Source organism: Canis lupus, chromosome 27 (genome assembly GCF_003254725.2).
Source record: "Canis lupus dingo isolate Sandy chromosome 27, ASM325472v2, whole genome shotgun sequence".
Classification (NCBI taxonomy): Eukaryota; Metazoa; Chordata; class Mammalia; order Carnivora; family Canidae; genus Canis; species Canis lupus.
In genome coordinates this window covers 588,577-604,979 of record NC_064269.1, presented here as the reverse complement: position 1 = coordinate 604,979, position 16,403 = coordinate 588,577, and the positions used below count along the sequence as shown (strand labels likewise).

Genomic DNA, 16,403 nt, shown 5'->3' with positions numbered 1-16,403 from the left:
AGCCAAGGGTTGCATGTTCGTCAGGCAAATGGGCTCCAGGCAAGTAGGAAAACAAGCTACTTGTACGATGCACTCAGATAAGGAAATGTCTTGGGGAATTTAGGAGAGGGTTTAAGGTCATGAGGCTGTGAAACAAAAATAACTTGTTGGCTTCGAAAAGGACTAAAATGCTGATTTAGCTCCCTAGACATCCATTGGTCCTGAAGTAAATGAGCGGGGCAGCTCAGGCCAGGCCCCCGTGGGCTAGAGAGGACACAGTCCTGATGAACACAACGAGGGGAAATGACGTGCAGAGAAAACACATTATTCTGTATGTGGCAAATTGAACACCAATAAAAAATAAATTTATTATTAAAAAAAAAGGAAAGGATGGTCTTCATAAGGGCTGTGGGTGACATTAGCTGCTGCATGCAGGAGGATCACACCGACCTTCTCCTGGTAGCTGCAAGATTCATTAACTGTGTGTAAATACTGGTGTTAAGTAGGTACTCATTCTTTTTTTTTTTTTAAGATTTTATTTATTTATTCATGAGAGAGAGAGAGAGAGAGAGAGAGGCAGAGACACAGGCAGAGGGAGAAGCAGGCTCCATGCAGGGAGCCCGACGCGGGACTGGATCCCGGGTCTCCAGGATCATGCCCTGGGCTGAAGGCGGCGCTAAACCACTGAGCCACCCAGGCTGCCCGGTACTCATTCTTTTTTAGAATTTGGGAGCAAACCTGGAGGTGTGGTGAATGTTTGGAACAATCAATTCTTCATCAGTTTGGTCCACTTGAATGTATTATTCTCAGGTTACAAAGCTTACTGCTACTGGAATCTATTATTTAATGACAGAGTTGTCAATGGAACATAATGATTTTGATAAAATTCGGTTTATCAATTCTTTTTCCCTTTTCAAACCTCTGGGTTTTCTGTCTAAGAAATGTTAACATCCCTTAAGTTTAAAAGGATACATTTTTCCATTTTCTAGGTGATTTATAATGTTGTATTTTATAATTAAGTCTTTGATTTTTGTGTATGGTAAAAGGTAGGAATCATGGTTTATTTCTTTATGGTACAGGTAATAGTGCTTTTTTGCAATATACTTTGTTGAAAGAGTTTCCTTTCGTCTGTTGAGTATCCTTAGTATTTTTCTCAAAAATGTATTAATTGCATATGTGTGAGTGTATTTTTAGACTGTTCTGTGCCTGGACCCACCTTTAGGTCAATATCTCAGTGATTTGATTAATGTAGCCGTAGCAGTTTGAAATCGGACGGTGTGATGCTCCGACTCTGGTCTTTCTCAGGATGGCTTTGGTTACCTGTCAGTTTTTACTTTGTCGTGTATATTGCGGCATCTGCTTGTCAATTTTTACAAAAAATCCTGTCAACATATGGATTGGGATTGAATTGAAATACAGATATGATACCTTAACCTTATTGTTTTTTCTGAGACATGAGCATAACATGTTTGCATTTATTTATGGTGATGTGTTTTGTGTCATCAATGTTTTGTAGCTTCACTGTGGAAATCTGGCATATATTTGGATAAATTCGCCCGTAAATAAATACATGTTTTCCATGCTGTTTTAGATGGTATTTTTAAAATGTTAATTTTCCCATTCATCATTGCTAACATGTAGAATATGTAATTGATTTTTATATATTAACTTTCTATCTTATGACATTACTTTATTCTTTTCTAGCAGATGTTTCTTTAGGGGTATGTGTGTGTGTGTGTATGTTCTATGTGGGTACACATGTGTGTGACCGTGTCACCTGCAAGGAAAGTCAGTTTACTTCATTGTTTCTGAGATTTTATATGTCTTTTTGTTTTTGTTTTTTTGTTTTTTTTTGCCTATTGCACTGCCTAGGACCTTAATAAAGATTACTTAGAGATGATAAGAGCAGAAATCTTTACCAAATTCTGATTTCTGATGTTAGGGGAGATCACTCAGGTATCCTCCATTGCATATATTATTATTTGTAGCATTTTACTGATGCCATTTAGTAGATTGAAGAAATTTGTACTATTCCTAATTTATTCATAGTTTTCTACTTCATTCCCTCTGTTTTTCAAGATGATGGTGCTTGGATTCTTTAAAAGAATCTTTGTGCACTAGTTGGGAAGATCACATGTATTTTCTCCTTTATTTTGTTAATATGAATCTCACTGCATTAACAGCTGTCAGAAATCGTGAAGACTTTAGATTTTGCTGGACGATTTATAAACCTTAGATGGTTGAGAGCCGAGGAATTGCATGACAGGATTAACATTTTCTTTTTTATTCTTATGCGAAACCATTTATGCTCTTTATTTTTTTATTAATACATTTATTTTTTATTGGTGTTCAATTTGTCAACACACAGAATAACACCCAGTGCTCATCCCGTCAAGTGCCCCCCTCAGTGCCCATCCCTCAGTCACCCCCACCCCCCACCCACCTCCCCTTCCACCACCCCTAGTTCGTTTCCCAGAGTTAGGAGTCTTCCATGTTCTGTCTCCCTTTCTGATATTTCCCACTTATTTTTTCTCCTTTCCCCTTTATTCCCTTTCACTATTTTTTATATTCCCCAAATGAATGAGACCATATAATGTTTGTCCTTCTCCGATTGACTTATTTCACTCAGCATCATACCCATTTTCACATGGTAATTATGACTAATTTCCTGAAGGTGGAATATGGGGAGACAGTATGTGTGCAAAGGCAAAATACAGAAAGCTATTTCAGGCCACCTGTGGCGCTGACCAGGTCTAGCAGAACATCACCTCCAGGTGATGAGAAGTTGTATGTGTCTTGGTGTATTTTGAAGGCGGAGCTTAAGGATTGCTGACAATTTGGATACGGGTTGTGAAAGAAAAGAGGAATTAGGCATACTTTTGAATGCTTATACGTGAGTAACTGGAACAATAGTGGCATCATTAATAAAGATTGACTATCGTACAGAACCGTATCTGCATGTATATCATCTCTATCTATGTATCATCTATCATCTATCTGTATATCTATCTAGGTAGAGGGTGAGGTGGGCAGTAGAGTGGCCTTCAAGATGTCTTTGGGCCCTGATATGAAGGACTGTCAATATAATGAGATCATACACTGATGAATATGTTGTGTTACATGACAAGAGGGACATTTCAGTTATGCAGGGAACTACAGCTGACCTTAAAACAGAGAGATTCTCCTAGATTATCCAGCTGAGTTCAATGTAATCACATGAGTCCCTAAAAGCTAAAGAGGAAGGCAGAGGTGGATGGCAGAAATCTGTGAGGCGCATAAGTGGTTCAATGTGCCTTTGTAGATTTGACAGCGAAGGGGACCATTTGAATAGGACGTGAATTCTTCAGCAACCTGAATGATCTTGGAAGTAGCTTGTTCCCCAGTTTCCAGAAAGGCACATCGTTTCTCTTATATTGGTGTTTGCCTTGTAAGACCCTAAGCAGATAATCCAGTTGAGGCCAGTTGTACCCTGAATTCATATCCAGGGGAATTGGGGGATGCTTATTGTTCTAAGATGCTAATTTTGTGGTAGTTTGTGACAGCAGCAATGAAAAACTATCATCGGAGGAATAAGGACTTTCCTTATAACATAAGGAATTTTTCCAAGAAACCACTAAAGTGTCTTTCTGGACTCTGCAGTTTTCCCCAGGTGGTTTTGTTTTCTATTTCAGGCTCTGTTTGCTTCCCGCTTACCGTCTACACACCTGGGGAGCCCAATCTACTCACAAGAAGGCTTATTCTGTTCTGACCACAGGTAAGTCGTTTTCAAGTAGCTGTGGCCAAACATTTGTGGATTTGGTCCAGTCAACTTGTTGGCAGCGTGTCCGTCAGCCCCTTCCCCTGAGCGGACTGCTTCACTGTGCCTTTCTTGTGCTGCTCAGGGTCTCCCTTCATGGAAGGGAACAGTCACATTTCTGTTCTGTCTCAGAGCATGATGCTCAGTGTGAACCATTTCAGTCTTGCTTTAGGATTTGGTTGATTCCTTTGCAATATTCTTTCTGTCAATACCTACAATTCAGTCTTTCACCTTAATGCCTACCTAGTACCAGCAGTGAGGTTATACTGACCTTGATCCCCTGATGTGAAGCTGCCTGGCCATATCTTCTCTAATTGGAAGACCTGCCTTGATGGGATTCAGGCATAGTCACTGACAAAAATGAAAAGATCTCTTGGACTCCTATCTTTTGATGATAGACGTCTTCCTATAGAGTCTTGAGATGTAACTGTTCTGGCTCTCTCCAAAAAACTCCAATGTGGCATGAAAGTGAAAACATATTTCACCTTTAGGAGACTTCCTTGTGTGGTGTGCACCTTCTAAAGTGAGCCACAATGATCCCTGCTCCTGTGTAATCCTTTCCCTTTGAGTACATGGCACGTGGGACATAATCCTAACAGGGAATGTTCTCTGTTTGCTTTCATGCTTGGAAATCCTCTGTTTGCAGAGGAATTATTTATCAGTGACTGAGGAGAGTCACAGTAGTGCATTTGGAAGGAGAAAGTGGTATTAAGGAGTGGTCAGTTCATATTGGACCAAACCACTGAGAAAGAGAATACAATTCATTTTGATTATTTATTCTGCCTAATGGACCCCTGCAAAATACTAGGATATTGTAGAACAACCACATTTGTATGGTGTAAGAAACTCCAGGTGAGATATTTGGCTAAGGCACCCGAGGAATGTGTTGCTCCTTCTTGGGTCTGTCTGGGGCCACCCTTGGGACTACGTGCGTGCTGGACTGAAGTCATTTGGAGATTCTTTGATGCATGTTTTTGTGTTCAGTAGGGATGCTGTTAAGGTGGGATTTAGCTGGGTCTGTGGACCAGAATGCCTATACACGGACTTTTTTTGTAGCTAGGGACTCCTTAGGATGGTGGCTCAAGGCAGTTAACACAGTGGAGATGGTTAATCTCTTTAGTCAGATCCAAAAGTTCATTGGGTATATTTCTTTTTCACTAATTACCTTAGTGTTTATTCTTCCAAACTTTTTCTCATGTAACCAAGGTAGAGTTTTTAATTTTGTAAATTCAGCATGGATGCAGTACTTTATCTCTTCTTTTTTATCTCTTTATTTTTTTAAATAATAAATTTATTTTTTATTGGTGTTCAATTTGCCAACATATAGAATAACACCCAGTGCTCATCCCATCAAGTGCCCCCCTCAGGGCCCGTCACCCATTCATCCCCACCCCCTGCCCTCTTCCCCTTCCACCACCCCTAGTTCGTTTCCCAGAGTTAGGAGTCTTCATATTCTGTCTCCCTTTCTGATATTTCCCACTCATTTCTTCTCCCTTCCCTTCTTAAAAAAAGTACTCAATTTCAGTACTTGAACCAATAAGGTCTCTTATAAAATTGTATTTCTCTAGTACTTGATCCATTCTAAGGTCCCATATTTCACGTAATTATTTGGTGTCTTAGTCTCCTTTATTTTCAAATGTAATGTTTCTATTTTTTTCTTTTTTATATTCTTTTTATTGTTTTTAATTTTTATTTATTTATTTTGGTATATATTTTTTATTGGTGTTCAATTTGCCAACATATAGCATAACACCCAGTGCTCATCCTGCCAAGTGCCCCTCTCAGTGCCCGTCACCCAGTCACCCCCACCCCCCACCCACCTCCCTTTCCACCACCCTTAGTTTGTTTCCCAGAGTTAGGAGTCTCTCATGTTGTGTCTCCCTCTCTGATTTTTCCCCACTCATTTTCTCTCCTTTCCCCTTTCCCTTTCACTATTTTTTATATTCCCTGTATGAGTGAGACCATATAATGTCTGTCCTTCTCCAATTGGCTCACTTCACTCAGCATAGTCCCCTCCAGGTCCCTCCACGTCGAAGCAAATGGTGGGTATTCGTCATTTCTAATGGCTGAGGAATATTCCATTGTATATAGAGACCACATCTTTACTCCAAACATACAGATGCAGTGAAAAACCCAGACACCTGCACCCCGATGTTCATAGCAGCAATGTCCACAACAGCCAAACTGTGGAAGGAACCTCGGTGTCCATCGAAAGATGATGGATAAACAAACACAATGTTTCTAAAAAAAAATGTTTCATAACATTGGTGGTTTGAAAAATACATTTCCCTTCTCATTTTTGAAAAAACAAATCTAAATTTCCTCCTTCAGATTTAAAAAAATTGCTCCTTACAAAGTAGATTCAGTTTATGCATTCCCCTCCAGAGTGCTACATAAGGGATGTTGCATCCCACGCAGGCTAAATAATGAAGCCAGTTCATGTGGATTTCTAAAGTCTATCTGTTGTCTACACTCACAGTGAAACTATTCTAGAGTTGGGGTTTGATGCAGTATAGACTTCCTATTGAAACATGTGTTCTTGAGGTTTTGGTATAAATTAATGTCACCCCAGAATCTGTTCTTCTCATCAAAGCCTATAATTCTTTGTTTTACTTTTTGGAAGTGCTTCATAGATGAACAGTAATGCCAGGTAAAAATTACCACAGTGACCAAGAAACTTGAATGTTTTTTTTAACAAATAGTTACCAGTGTGCAAAGTCAACATCCGGTGTGTGTGATGATTCAAGCTTGGGAAGGTAGATGTTAGGGTAGAGGGAGTTGAGCAAGAAGAAGGAAGTCTTGATTGTATTTCAAGGTCTGCTTGGCACCATATTCAGAATGATACTGCCCTAAGGTGTCAGGAAGGAACCTGTGGAAGTATGAGTGTTGTCAGATGTCCACGAGGTTAGTAGGATCATCAAAGATTGATGGAATAGGGGATCCCTGGGAGGCCCAGCGGTTTGGCGCCTGCCTTTGGCCCAGGGCGCGATCCTGGAGACCTGGGATTGAATCCCACGTTGGGCTCCCGGTGCATGGAGCCTGCTTCTCCCTCTGCCTGTGTCTCTGCCTCTCTCTCTCTCTGCGACTATCATAAATAAATAAATAAATAAATAAATAAATAAATAAATAAAAAAGATTGATGGAATAAGTGTGAGTGTTGAGGGAAGTGAGGAGGAGGCAAAGGAGGCTCTTTTAAATATTCTAGGGTGCACCTGACCCTTTATTCAGAAAGGTGTCTCCCTCGATATCTGGGAGGACATTCTCAAAGTTTCATTGTTTTCAGATTTCCAGGAAGGGCATTTTGGATGCCTGAGAATGTTGTACAGCCCACATGATTTAAATAAAGTAAAGTTAATTATTTAGCAAAGATTGGATGTGGTCATAGGATGATGGGAGCTATTGATTAACTGAGTACGACAAAGGCATTTGGACAAGAGAGGAGCGTAGAGAGAAACAGGAAGGTTTTCAGAAAATCAAAAGAATGCAAAATACAATAAAGGAAGAAGTAATAATGCAGTATTCCTAGAAAGACTGAGATAAAAATACAGTGACAAATTTGAGAACAATCACTTTTCTGAATGTTTAGCTTTTGCGGTTTGCTCTGGATTTCTCAGTAGAGAGCAGCCATTCACACTTAGTGGGAAGATGATGGGCAATGGTTGGAACGGATAGTAAGTGGTAAGTAGAATGAGTTCTGTTTTGGAAATGAAGGAGAATTAGAGGAATATTTGAAATTTCCTTTTGTTGATTATGAAAAGCCAATTTTTGGGGGGAGAATTTGTGCTTAGGAGAGATCTTTCCTGACAATAGAATAACGAATGAGGACACACGGAAGGCGTGGAAGGGACTTCCCTGGATTTTCAACAGGAAGTACTTGTGAGGTTTTGAGGTACAGCTGAGTGATGATTGTGCTTCACTTGTGTGTATGGAACCTTGTATCTTCTCCTCACATGCATGTTGCTTTTTGTGTAACTCTTCGTATATCCAGATTTCGTTGACTGTAGAGATTTGAGACAGTAAAACACTGTTGTAGCTACACACGGTTGGAACTGACTCTTAGTTTTGCTTATGGGATTCTTGCCTAAGTCTTCTTTGTCTACTGTACACCAGAACTCACAGGCATGGACCACTTCTGCTTTCCAAATGCTGTCCACTTCCACTTGTCCTTATTTTTCATGGTATACTCCATCCCTGATCCCTTAAGGGAAGTTCTCTCTTTTTGTTTGATCCTTTTTATACGAATTTCTATTGCATTCATTGATGTTTCCGTAACTGACATTTCTCAAGAGCTTTCTAAGCACTTGGCTCCCGTCTAAGTCTTATGGAATAGCAATGAACAAAGTCAACTTTTGTTCCCTTTGATTTTATTTATTGAGAGAGAAGTAAAAACCAGAGAAACCAAGAGCAAAGAAACATAGAGCCAAGAAAACATCAGAGTAGCGATAAATAATACGATGGAAATAAAATAAACTTATGTCACCATCGCTGAAGGGTATTTCAGTTAGGAAGCCATCAGAGAGGTCCTGGAAGAGGCGATGTTGAGGTTGAGATCAAATGGCAATAGCGTATGGCAGCAGTCACGTATAGTGAACAGAGTAGAAACACCCTGGGTGAGTATCCGGTGCGTGGTGCACACTCAGATTTCTACCACCTGAGAGTCACTGCGCTGAGTGCCTCAACTCCTTGGAGGCAGAAAGGTAAAAGATGTTACCTTGGTGCTAACTCCCCATCCAGCTGGGCATCCCATGGCCCTAGGACTCCTCTTCAGCTCTCATCATCATCTCTGTCCTGTTAACTCTTATTTTATTGCGACTCAGTTGTGTGTCCCTGCCCGTGGCAGTCCAGGATGGCTACAGAGGCCTCCACCTTCTAGGTGGTGTATGGTGGGAGGAGAGGGGTCTGGTCTGGGACTGGGTCCTTGATGCTTCTCTCTAGGGCCTGTCTTCAGGTGAGGCTGCTTTTCTGATTTTGTCTCATACTTCAAACATGCTATCTCCCTTTCAAATATGCTCCATAATAGTGTGGGGACCAGGGCCAACCTCATCATCATTGGGAAAATCAGGAATTGGAGAGCTGTGATCTCTGCGTGCAGGAATATTAGTGTGTCTCGATTTTAAGATGACCCCATTACCTGTTTCTCAAATTGTTTAATGGAATTTTTAATAAGTATGACAGCGCTTCTTGGGTTTAAGACATTGAAAATTATATTGTGAATAAAATAAAATATCTGTATTGTTTTATTTTATATTTTTAGACTGGAGATCTTTGTGATTTTATGAAAGATGAAAATTATACTATTAGTCATCTGGTATAATTCCTTAAATGATAAGAACAGAAGATAGATTAACAGATTTTATGGACCAAACCTGAGAGCGAAAATTCCAGTGGACAATAAATAGATAAGTATGACAATTGTCCTCTAATCAGGAAATGCAAATAAACATGAATATACTGTTTCTGACTTATCAGATATGCAGAGTTAAATCCAGATAGTAGTCACAGGGTTGGAAAAATGTGCTGGTCTTTTCTTTTTTTTTTTTTTAAAGATTTTATTTATTCATGAGCGACACAGAGAGAGAGAGAGAGAGGCAGAGACACAGGCAGAGGGAGAAGCAGGCTCCATGAGGGAGCCCAACGTGGGACTCAATCCTGGGACCTGGGGATCACACCCTGAGCCAAAGGCAGACGCCCAACTGCTGAGCCACCCAGGAGTCCTAGGAAAAATGTGCTGTTCTATTTCATTTCTGTTAATATAAGTTTTAGGGTACCCTAAGAAAATAATTTGAAAATATTCGATTTAAAACATGCATGTGATATATAAACCCCCACCCCCCCGGAGACCACATGTATAGAAAATTTCATACATAAGGGTACAGTAGAAAGCATATCAATGGTTTCATGTTTAGTGGTAGCAAAACATTAGAAATGGCCTGGATTCCCATCAACAGGTAGAGTAAGTGATGTCATAGGAAAGCCGGTGAAAAGGAGGCTGTAGACGTGTAGTGGCTGGCTTGGATTTCTAGGAGGTAGAGTTGAGCGTACAACAAAGAACGGACTGGGGGCCCCTCGGTGGCCGAGTTTGTTAAGCATCTGCCTTCTGCTCAGGTCCCGGGATCAAGATCCTTATTGGGCTCCCAGTTCAGCGCAGAGCTTGCTTCCTCCTCTCCCTTTGCCCCTCCTCCCTGCTTATGTGCACTCTTTCTCTTTCTCAAATAATTTTTTTTTAAAGAATAGTTTGGAATATAATGCTATTTTTGTATACTACTTCTCTTTTTTTGTATATCCTTTTGTAAGACACGAGCACATATACACATGCATCTGTATAGACACATATTTGCATATAGAATGAACACGTGGACAAACTCATTTAACGTGCTTTTGGGTGGTGGGAACAGCAATGGTATGGATTGTTAGGCCTGGAGAAGCATGTGTTCATGCGTGCATAGAAATTTTATTTTAATTTATGTGATCTCTTGTCTTGCCGACGGCAGCCGTTCTATTAGTGTGGGGTGAGACCTCAGTGACTTGCATTTCCCTGATGATCTGTGAGCCCCAGGGATCGAATGCACAACATGGTGGTAGGTGCGATGTAGACAACGCTATTTTGTACCATCATCAGATTGCTAGGAGAGCGGAACCTAATCATTCCAACTTCTAAAAAGAAATGATCATTAAATAACATGCTCGAGATGGTAATGAATGCTCCAATGGCAACAGACACGAGATGACTGTATCGAATTAGCAAGCAGTGCACCTTCCATGGACATGGGCTAAATATCAAGTATATTTCAATACAAAGGATGAGAAGACGGAATCGGTGCTCAGCGCTGTTCCACAGGGCAGACGTTCCCCCCGAGGGCGGCCGACAGAACGGGACACTTTGCATGAACAGGACAACGTGAAGCATTAGAGCCATTTAACTGTAAAGGAATGTTCAGAACCTAGGGCTTTCTCATAGTTCCGGCATTTTCCAAGACTTGTTCAGTACCTTTCGTTGGAGACCTGGGTGGGTCCCACACTTATTTCTGATGTGAATGTGGAATTTTTGCTTCACTGTTGCATTTACTTAGCTGGGGTGTGTGTGCTGAAAGGCGGGTAGTGTTGGTCCCTGCTCAGCACCTGCAGAAGGAATAAGGGACTTGCACCAACTCTTTCTTTCCTCTGAACACTCATTCCCAGGATGTTACAGGATCGATCCTCAGTATCTTGAAGGATTTGTTCTCGTCTCACTTTTACTGTAATGCCTTTTTGGCTGCCTTAGCTAAGATTATAACCTCATTTTCTGTCTCCATGATACTCCACTTTCTTTTCTGTATTATTATTTATTAGGCCTCACCATTTTACAAACTACGCACTGTTTCCCTTCCCTCTTCTCCCCTTCCCACATCCCTTCCTTCCTTCCTGTTTACTTGTTAATGCATGAATGCCCATAATTGCACATATTGCATGGAATGCTTGTGTGCTTTGTTCACTGCTATTTCTCTAATGTGTAGAAGCCAATAGATATTTGTTGCATCAGTGCACTGACTCAGTGGCTGCATTAATGACACATGTGCATTTCATTTTCTATTTTCTATCTCTACGACTTTGAGTTTTTCCACAAGAAGTGCTTAAATCCAGAGAGATCCTATCGGCGTGAGCTCACTGTGTGTGAGCGTGAGATGAGAGTATCTCCACGTACAGGAGGGAGGCCCTCCCTGGAGGAAGGTACAAGCAGCCCAGGTGGATGGTTCTGAGAGCTTGCTGCCCTACCACTGTGACGCTGCTTTGAGGAGACCTTGTGCTACGAAAGCTGTAGATGTCCAACTCCTGTGTATGGAAGGAACACTGCAGGTTGGAGTAATCCCACAGGGCTGGCTCTCAGGCCCCTTGGCTTGTCAGCAGAGCTGGTAATCATGGTGCTAGTCTACCCTACAAGGTGAGAGGAAGCCTGGAAGCAGAGTTGTTTCCTGGAAAATGTTTAATATGGGAAACTCTTGACCTGAGTCAAGAGTTGACCTGTATCAGCATCAAGGAACTGAGATTCTGATCTTTCCAAAGGGCCTCTGGACTTGACTCTCCAGTGGTGTCTCTGAGTACCAACATTTTTTGGCATTAACTAGCCTGGATTCTGATCTGGGAGCTCCTGATTGGCGCCCTCTGCCTATATAAGGTCAGGATGTGCAACGCTGGGGTCAGAGTCCTACCTTCTCCTGAGCTCTGATGCTTTCCTCAGTGCTCCCTGCTGATCAATTCACCAGCATGAAGGTCTTGGCGTTGCTGGTACTGGTGGCAATCTCCGCCTTCCTGGCCATAAATAAAGATTCGTAGTTAAAAATAAGGTCTGGAGCAAGAAGACGTTAAAGATGTAAGTTCTGTGTGAATGAGGGTTTGGAGGGGCTCAGAATTTGCCCCTGTGTCCTCCACTCCACTGCCCTGGTCCATCCCCATTTTGCCTGAGCGCTCGGGACAGAGTGGACTCTTCTTCTCAGCGTTGACAACTCAGACAGGTCTTGGTCAGTTTTAACCTCGGAACGTAACTTCAATGTTACTTCAGGACAATATGTTTAAGAAGGTTATCAGAGGCTGATTTCAGGAAAGCAAAAATAGAGACGTATTATGGTTTCTGCAGGGTTTTGTGCATTACACATTATCTACGCATCTTTTTTGCCCTCATATGTGCAGCAAAACCTAAGTTTCTTCAATTGGGAAAGCCTGCAATATTTTCCATATTCCGTCTTCCTTCCTTTCCCATACTGATGTTTTATTTTCACCTATTTTTCTATATCTCTTTCAGAGAGTTCATCAGACGCTTCACGTGATAGCCCTACTGGTAAGTCTCTGCTTATACTTCATGTTCTTCCTCTCACGACTGTTCCATCCCAGCCTCGTGTCAAAGCAGTCTTGGGGGGCAGAGTATAGAGACTCCAAAGCAGGAGCCTGGGGAAGCACATTCCTGCTTCTAAAGTTTACTGTGAACATAGAAAACCTGCTGATTTCTTATACCTTATTAGAAAATGTATAGATGTGGTTTCTGTATACAGTGGAATATTCCTCAGCCATTAGAAACGACAAATACCCACCATTTGCTTCGACGTGGATGGAACTGGAGGGTATTATGCTGAGTGAAGTAAATCAATCGGAGAAGGACAAACATTATATGGTCTCATTCATTTGGGGAATATGAAAAATAGTGAAAGGGAATAAAGGGGAAAGGAGAAAAAATGAGTGGGAAATACCAGAAAGGGAGACAGAACATGAAGACTCCTAACTCTGGGAAACGAACTAGGGGTGGTGGAAGGGGAGGTGGGCGGGGCATGGGGGTGACTGGGTGACGGGCACTGAGGGAGGGCACTTGATGGGATGAGCACTGGGTGTTATTCTATATGTTGGCAAATTGAACACCAATAAAAAATTTATATAAAAAAAGAAAATATAAAGTTTCCGACATGGATTTATCTAAATTGTGGATTATATAAATTATTCTCTATGAAAAATGACATGGGAATAAGGTCTGAATTTGCGGTCTCATTTATCTTTGTGGTTCCCATAAGTTGAAGAGCTAAATACCCGGGCAGAGCATGAAAGAGTGGTTAAGAAGTCTCGGAAGAGAATGTAGATGCTGAAGGTGATGTGGAGATGCAGGATTAGGAACACATGGGACAGTGGAATGCGGACTGGGGGATGGAGGGGTGAGGCAGCATGGCTGTAAGCTTTCCTCTCTGTAATGGGGTACGCTTTATTCCCAGGCTTTTTCCTTGTACCTGAAACCAAGACTGTGCACCAAACCCTTAGTATACTTTGGGTGTCTCTCATTGTTTGCTGTAAGTCCAATGCCATGTGTGTTGTGTTCATGGAGACATGAGGAGGAATTTTCTTTTCGTCCTCCAGGTTGGGAACCCAGGTTGGTTATAAGGGCATAGACTGCAGTCAGACCTCACACACTGAACCATAGGTCCTACCTGCCATGTGGAGCCAACTTAAAAAAATATCCTTCCTCCTGTATGAGGACCAAGACAGCACGGCCAGGGTGCGGGTATGGAAAATGAGCTTCCACTGGTTGGGGCAGATGCACCTCACGAATGTAGGGTCTGCCTGTGGCTGTCTATCAGGAGCTCTGGAGTAAGGAGTAGAGAGTGATAATTGTCATTACCTTTGAACATGAGATGATTTTGGGGGGCATTTGCTCACTTTCTCATTGCCACAATAGTGGAAACTAAAAGAGTTCCAGTTCGCCCATGGGAGGGCACCAGGAAGTCAGCCCACTAGGGGTTCTCTCGTTGCCTCTGCCAGGATCCCCGTGAATAGGAATTCACATGGATTTCGTATTTTGTTCTCACCTCTGGGAGAAGATATTTGCTGATGTCTACTCTTAGTGCCACAGTCCTTGTAGGGAAACTGAAATTCTTCCTTTCCTGCAGGCATGGCTATGAAGAATGAGGCCAAAGAAAAGTGGTAGCCGGGTTAAGGATATGATGGGATTGTTGACATTTGTTGAGATGAATTCAGAATGAGGAATGATCATGCTAATAAGCAAGAAGTCCAGAGACTCTGAGGACTATTCCGGTTTTGGCAAAATCATATTCCTCCTGCAGAAATCCTGTTAGCCTCTTATCATGTGACCAAAGAGTTATCTGAATTTCATCAGACCCTGAGGTGAAACTGTTAGTAGGTTTATTGAAAGTCAGTCCCTCTGGGCCCATAGGATGTGATTATATGATAGAGGTTGCTGCCATCATACATACACTTTATTTTTTTTCACTTTTATAATATAAGTTTCATTTTTATTTTTTTAAAATAATACATTTATTTTTTATTGGTGTTCAATTTGCCAACATACATACACTTTGATGAAATGGCGATTTGCATAAGTTAAGTAGGATATAGTAAAAAAATAGAATTTCTTTGTAAAGTTTTTTTTTCGGTTTATGGATATGAAAATTACTCGAGGCAGATTCTTCTTCCAGTTTATTTAAAAAATAGTGCTAGCATCTCAGTGGTGTTTGATGCAAAAATCCCTTCCAATGAGGAGCATCACATAATGTCTGGTTTCCTTTCGTGTTCTGGACGAGGCCAGGGAAGCTGTCAGATATGTGATGGGCAGCATGGTAATGGTCACTCCTAAAGTGACAATTTATTTTGAGGTGCATTGTAGCAGAAGTTCAGGGAAAGTCCCACATGATACGAACAAGGTGTGTTTCTGCTTGTTGGATAGAAAATGGGATTGCAAGGACGCCGCGGACCTCATTACTGAGTGGTCTGCGGCAGCAGGACGGCTGGATTTCCAATGGAAGTTGTTGAGTAGAGGCCTATGTTGCTGCTTGGAAGTTAGTTTGCCGCAGACTCTGTTAATACTAAAACCCTGATGAGAAAAGAAGGGTGAACTGGCCCAGAGAATAGGGTGGAAAGCTCTTTGTTTAGCAGTTGATAAAGCATCAGGCTCCTATCTCTGGGGACACATTCAGATGTTAGTCTGTGGGGCTGTAGCCAAGGGTTGCATGTTCGTCAGGCAAATGGGCTCCAGGCAAGTAGCAGAACAAGCCACTTGTATGATGCACTCAGATAAGAAATGTCTTTGACTTCAGTAGAGGGATCAAAATCATATGAATGTGAAATGAAAATAAATTTTTTTTTGGCCAAGAAAAGGATTGAATGCTGACAAAGCTCCCTAGACATCCCTGGGTCCTGAAAGGAGGTGCCTGGGAAAGCTCAAGTCAGGCCCCCATGGTCTAGAGAGAACACAGTCCCCTTTATCGCAACAAAGGGAAATGATGTGACAAGAAAATACATCCATTGTCTACAGGAAGGGCTTTGCTTCATAATGGCTGTGGGTGAAATTACCTGCACGTGGACCACACTGAACCTCTCCTGGTAGCCCCAGGATGCTGTAAGTGGATGTGAGTACTGGGCACCGGTTCTTTTTTATTTATTTTTTATTTTTATTTTATTTTTTAAAGATTTTATTTATTTATTCATTAGAGACACAGAGAGAGAGAGAGTGAGGCAAGACACAGGCAGAGGGAGAAGCAGGCTCCACACAGGGAGCCCGATGTGGGACTCGATCCCGGGTCTCCAGGATCAGGCCCTGGGCTGAAGGCGACGCTAAACAACTGAGCCACCCAGGCTGGGCACCGGTTCTTAATTGGGCACCTGTTTTACTCTAGAATTTGCTCATCCTGTAAAGGAGCAACCCTAGAGATGAAATGAACATTTGGAACACCCAATTCTTCATCAATTTGGCCCACTTGAACATATTTCTTCTCAGGTTTACAAAGCTTACTACTAGGAACTACTATTTAATGGACAAAGGTGGTAAATCCAGCATGATGTCTTGATAAACTCCAATTTTTAAAAATTTCTTTTTTTTCTGTTAGACTCTTTTATTGGGTTTCTGTCTAAGAAATGTTAATATCTTGATATCCCCTCAGTTTAAAGGCATACAATTTATTCTTCTAGATGACCTAAAATGTTTTGTTTTCCCATAATATCTTTGGTTTTTGTGGACAGCATAAGGTATGAACCATGGTTTATTTCTTTACTCATATAGATGAGTATGAGTCACTTATACTTTGTCAAAAGGTTTTTCCTTTCTTGAGTAATCCAGCATTTTTGTCAAAAATGAATTAACCGGGGATCTCTGGGTGGCTCA

General features: G+C 41.5%; 1 long non-coding RNA gene across 2 annotated transcripts; it reads left to right on the top strand.

Moving 5' to 3' along the window:
- Window positions 1-362: 362 nt before the first annotated feature.
- Window positions 363-15,655, top strand: LOC112667139 (uncharacterized). 2 transcript variants are annotated; one of them, XR_004809658.2, is made up of 4 exons: window positions 363-481; window positions 3,651-3,733; window positions 12,552-12,587; window positions 15,558-15,655. It is a non-coding gene; the product is annotated as an uncharacterized LOC112667139 (long non-coding RNA). The 2 variants fall into 2 exon arrangements; XR_007406570.1 differs by lacking the exon at window positions 363-481 and adding an exon at window positions 549-684.
- Window positions 15,656-16,403: the final 748 nt, after the last annotated feature.